The sequence below is a fragment of the Lathamus discolor genome, chromosome 9, assembly GCF_037157495.1.
Source record: "Lathamus discolor isolate bLatDis1 chromosome 9, bLatDis1.hap1, whole genome shotgun sequence".
Classification (NCBI taxonomy): domain Eukaryota; kingdom Metazoa; phylum Chordata; class Aves; order Psittaciformes; family Psittacidae; genus Lathamus; species Lathamus discolor.
In genome coordinates this window covers 4616024-4621669 of record NC_088892.1, presented here as the reverse complement: position 1 = coordinate 4621669, position 5646 = coordinate 4616024, and the positions used below count along the sequence as shown (strand labels likewise).

The window sequence follows — 5646 nt, the reverse complement described above, 5'->3', positions numbered from 1 at the left end:
TTCTCATTCCTGACAGGCAGCAAAATACACCAACATTATCGATACACAGCAATATGATGAGAAATAAACTTTAACACTAGGTGTTACATCAAATGTAATCTCAGCTTCTGTGAGGAAAGGTGCCCTTACCAGCACAGGCAGGATACCCAGCACTGCAGCTGAGCACCCGGTATGTTATTCAACAGGTGACAAATGACCTGACTGTTAATTAAAAGCTGATTATGTTCTGCAAGAAATTGCTACCAGGTGCTCTTGGTAAATAAAAGGAAAGGCTGGGCTGCACTTGGGAGTTGCCTTTATAGAGCTGGGGCAGAAGATAGAGTGGAGGTGGGTGGCTGGGGGTGAGTGTTGAGCAATGGGCTCTGTGGGTAGATATTTGCCTTTGATTTTAAGGGATGTTTATATTTTGTTAGGTCTTTCCTTGTGGCTTGGGTATAGTGTTGCTTTCTGGCTGATGCTGCAGGCAGATGCCCTTTACTTTTCCTCTGGGATTCTCTTATTTCTGCAGATCTAAACATTCTCTGATGTTTCTGTCTTCCTGAAAATCATCTAAGAAATCAGGATAAGGCTTTGATGCCTTACAAGAGCTGGCTATGCTCAATACTTGTCTCCAGTTGTCTGCCAGGTGTAACACAGCCTAGGGGATGGGGCTGTTCTGTACCTTGAGGCAGCGGTGGGAATGTGGGAGGAAACCCTCTGCTCCAGCACTGCGTCTGGGGTGGTAAAAGTGCTGCTGTGCCCTACCTAGGTGAGCTTAAAAACTGCGTTGTGCTCTACATGAGCATATATAAGTCTTCTCCATAGGATGCAAAACCTGATCCTGCTCTGAATCCTCTGAGCGGTCAGCTCCCCCAAAATCTGGATGGGGAAATGCTTTTTAGGGGAGTGGGGGGGCTCTAGGGTATAAAGAAACAGCAAATACTCTCCCCCCAAAAGATGTAACAGCCCACAAACTATTGCTAGCTAGCAGAGGCGATACCAGGGGTCATCGCATCCTTCCTTGGGCAGCTCCTGTTTCCAGTGCCATGCAGCTGCTCTGAGCAGGTCCCATCTACCGGAGAAATGATTATTTCTGGCAGAAACACCCAGAATTTTGGCTGTCGCAGACCCTTGGTTGTGATTCACTAGTGGATGGGTGGTTGTCTCCTCTTCATTTTCATGCTTAGGTAATGGAAGAGGATGACAGATCTGAGCTACTCCTGGGTGAATTACACCGGGCAAGTGGAATTCCTCATGAGCACCTGAGTAACACCTATGAGAAAAGAGCAGTGTGAGCAAAAAGTGGTGCTTGGTGTTGATGTGTATGTGGCATCGTGCCTATGAATCCCCTGTAATGAAAGTCTATTTTATTTCCCCCTCAGCACAAATAACTATATGGTGAGTCTAGGACTCTTTCTTTTAAGATGTGTGTTATCCCAACTGTAAAAAGGTTTATATGAAAGATTTATGTACTTTTATGTAGCAATAGGAAAAGTGGAACACAAGGGGGAAAAGAGGGACTAGGAAAAACCACCCTGGTACTCATAGCACAGGTGACAGACTTAGGTTTATCTGTGAGGAGAACCAAGGATGAACAAGGTCTGGGGACAGATGAGGGGTAGGTGTGGTGAATGCCTCCTGGGCACCGTTTGGCATCCCTACCTCTGTAATATGCTTCCCCCATCATATGTGAATGCCTAAACAGAATACCTGGAATGGCATGCGAAGTCAAGGAGGACTCATCCCTCACAGCCAACAGTAACCACGTGTCAACCTGACCTGTCACGACATGATGCCCTCAGGTATTGAGAAGTTATCTTTTCTATCAGCTGGTGCTGTAGCTGTGGATGCTCGCAGGATTATTCCAGGCTTGGTATAGTTTTTGTTCACCCTTTTAGAAGGGCCATGGGGAAGATACCATCCTCAGCAGTAGCCATGCATGTGTTTAAGTTGTTGATGTGATAGGAGCCCCTCTTCTTTCCACCCCTAGAAGTAATTCTTGGTGATACTTAAAATGGATCATTGACTGGAACTAGCAAAGTTGTTCTGATGGGTCGGGGGGGAAGCTGCAAAATCTAAATAATATAAAATTCCCCTCTTTATCTCAACAAGATGTTTCTTTAAGGAGCTAGGATGTAGCTACAGAGTGGATATAAAGGCAGTTTCATTGCCAAGCAGCGGGTACCTTATGCAGCAGTGAAGTTGATGGTGGACTGTTATTTCCTTGATAACACGATTTTACTTGCTCAATATATATGCATTGCCTCAGACTGTCGAGAGGCTGTGTTAAGAGGTTTGTGTAAATTGCTGGGATTACATTTCCAGATGAGTTTTCTGTCCCTATGCTGTTGCAGCACAGGTAACACTGGGTTGTACTCAACGGGCCCTATTACAGGAAAGGGAGGATTTAAGAAATACCTTTTGTTTCGCATTGCATTTAAAACTATAAAATTTCAAACTGCTTTATAGGGAAACTGCTTGGGCGCTTCCAGCTCCTGGTGTCATCTCCTGCTCCGACCGGGTTCCCCTTCGTGCCTGCCACCAGCCTGAATCATGACAGCTCCTTCAGAAATCTCCAGCTGGGATTTGTCCCCAAAGCCTGGTGTGAAGTGCAGGAGTTCAAGCTCTGCTGAAGAGCTTTTCTATTTCTGGTGGGTGCTGCTGATCCTCTGCCCTGCTCGGAGCAGGCTTGCAGCTACCCAGGCACTCACTAGTGAGAACTATTTGTACAGTGATTTTTGGTTTGGTGGGTAGGAATGGTGATTTTTAGTTAGCGTTTAGCCTAGAAGGGAGATGTGCAGGCTCTTAAAGACTGGCTGAGGAATGGAAGGAATATATTGCTCTGTCCTTGAAAAGAGAAAGGTGATGCTTGTACCAGAACACATTATCTTTGCCCTCTTCCAACTGAGAAAAACACCTGAATCATTCATGCACCAGTTCTTGTGTCCTAAATGTGATTCTCAGGATGCCTTAAAGCCCATTAAAATGGGCAGAGTTCCTCCCATGCTTTAAGCAAAAGGAGGCTCCAGTTTGTCTTTCCATGCATTAATATCATGTGCCATTGACATGTACATTCCAGTCCTCGCCTGACCCTGGAATGGATCAAGAAAAGGTTGGTACAATTTCAGTTTACATCATTTATTTGTAAATTCAGATGCCTTTAAGCACCAAATTAACTGAATTCCTTATTATTCTGTCAAACAGAACCTAACAATCGTTTCTTTCGTTTCAGTTTGGGGGTATGAAGCTATTTGCTTTCAAAATTTAGTGCATGTTTGGTTTTCTTTTTCTCCCTGAAGTGCCTGTACTTGGTGACTGACTACCCAAATATTTACCAACTCACAGATGACAAGGTGGGAAGAAAAGCCAGTTTCATTCATTTAGCCTGAATCCCTAGGCAATGTACATGACGAGCTGCTCTGTTGCCACTTAAATACTTATATAGTGGCATCAGCTTCTTGACCAGTTTCCTTCTACATTAAATATATCCTCCTTGCTAAATGAATGCTTCCATTTATGTTGTGATTTAGAGCCAGATCCAATGGTTCCTTGTGATTTAGGGGTGGCATTAGGTTTTACCTTAAGTAATCTTCTGGGTATGAACTTTTCTTACAGTCTGATGTATCAGTATTCCAGCAAGTGAGAGCCCATGATCCTCCTTGCCTCTCTTCACTGCCTGGCTTTAATTGGCCATTTGGGAAGCCTGCATGGGAAGGTGAAAATCGTAATATTCTGAAATTCTTCACCTTCGTTTTACCTTAATGTATTTTTTTTAGTGGTTTTCCTGATTGGTTTGGAGTTGTGCTCTTTAAATTCCCTTCCCCTCTGCCGTTTTCTTACATCTGTCTGAAGGAACCCGACTGTTTCTGCAGCCTCTCCCCTTGCTCTGCCCTCCGTCATTTTTCATTCAGCTCCTCAAAGTGATTGATGGATCTTTTCAGTTCAGGGCTATTAATTACTTGTTGGTGTCTCCACAGCAGACTCCTAACAAACATTCTCTAAGCAGAGCTCACCATGCGTGTCTGGTTTTTATTTTAATATATTTCTATATTTTTAATATTATATATATAATATTGTATGTATTATGCATATAATATATTCTATATGGTTTATAATATATATTGTATCCTCACACCTTGACAAGAGGTGGGTGTGTTTTTCCAGTGATGATGCACAGCTCCTCCAGAGGCAGTTTGTTCCCATCCAACTCTTGCTGTGTGCTGCCTCCCGCTGCTCCTGAAAAGCCCATCCATGTGGATGCTCACCCAAGCATCACCCAAGTCCCCCCTTTACCCTACCAGGGAGCCATGAGCTGCAGCCAGGAGGGTGTGCTGGGAGAGGTGGCATTTTCACCCCTTCACACAACCTGCTTCAGCCTCAGCTCGCCTTCCCCACCTGCTCAAGTGTGAGACCCAGCACTTGGTGATTCATTAGCTCAAGTTTTCATTGATTTGCCAGTAAAAATGCTCTCAGCTCTGTACGTGTGGGTTTATACAGCCTTTTGGACTTGAGTAGCTGTTCTTTGGGCCTTTTGATGCAGTTTTATTCTTTTTATATATTTTGTTTGTCTCAAAACCCAATCAAACAAATAATGTATCATCTTTAAACTGATTTAAATGCATTAAAAAATAAAGGGGGGCAAAAAGGAGACAAAAGCAGTGACAATTTTATTTCAGGAGGCTCACCTTCGTGTCTTACCCTAGCTTGCAGGTAAGGTAGTTTCTCATCTGTGGCTCCAGCCAAGTAGTCAGCTCTCCTTTATCTCACCAGGAACTGCACAGCACCTCTGGCTGGACTTCCAAGACAGGCCCACCTCTTCAGAGGTGCCCAGTTGATGTCTCCTTGATGGGCTCCATATGGCTCCTCACACCCATTTAAAGACCCTTCATGCAGGATGTGAAGGTTTGAGAAGACTGGACAGCAGTCACAGAGGTGTCCCTCAGGTGGGGAGAGATAGCTTGGTTTTAGAGGAATAAAGGCTTCCGTGTCCTGATAAGACACAGGGGCTGGTTTTGGACAACAAACTTTGCAGAACAGTGTGAGCTGGGACACAGAGTTAATTTTGCCAAGCAGGAGCTTGTAATCCAGAGGGCTTCAGTTAATGATGGCTTCCAGAGCAGGCTCCTGCTTGTGCTGCATTATCTGTAGGTGGTGAAGGGAAGTGAGAATTAACGGCAGCAAAATAGCGACAGGCCATTGATGACTCTGTGGCACAACCCCGATGGTGTAAAAGGCACACTGCTTTTCCCCAGAGTTACTGTTTTCAGCTCTTTGAGTTCCTGTCTCCTTGCTCAGCTGGGGCTCCATGGAGCTGTCTGCTGTGTGCCACGTCCTCTTCTCCTGCCCCAGGGCACTGTCTTCTGCACTGCTGGGGTTGACCCAGGGGAGTGCAGGGCAGCTCAGAGATGCTGGCTTGGTAATGTTCATGGGCGCATTTTAGCATCGCAGCACCAAGAGCGAGCAGGATTTCAAGTGTCATTTTCCTAGCTCAGCAGTGGACTCTAGCCTGAGAATCATAGGAAAATTGGTAAGTGCACTGAACTATGTTCATTACGCAGCCATTAACTATAAATAGCCGCTTTGTAAGCTTCATAAGTGGGCTTTGGGAAGAAGCAGTAATGCATACCTGTAATAAGTGTGCATTGTGCTGGGCTGCAACACAGCTAT

The 5646-nt window shown here is 44.9% G+C and overlaps 1 long non-coding RNA gene across 4 annotated transcripts; it reads left to right on the top strand.

Annotated features, from left to right (window-relative positions):
- The first annotated feature begins 295 nt into the window (after positions 1 to 295).
- LOC136019469 (uncharacterized) lies at positions 296 to 1770 on the top strand. Of its 4 annotated transcripts, none has more exons than XR_010614897.1 (4): positions 299 to 327; positions 509 to 748; positions 1167 to 1270; positions 1685 to 1770. It is a non-coding gene; the product is annotated as an uncharacterized LOC136019469 (long non-coding RNA). The 4 variants fall into 4 exon arrangements; XR_010614898.1 differs by having other exon boundaries at positions 300 to 327; positions 615 to 748; XR_010614896.1 differs by lacking the exon at positions 509 to 748 and having other exon boundaries at positions 296 to 327.
- Positions 1771 to 5646: the final 3876 nt, after the last annotated feature.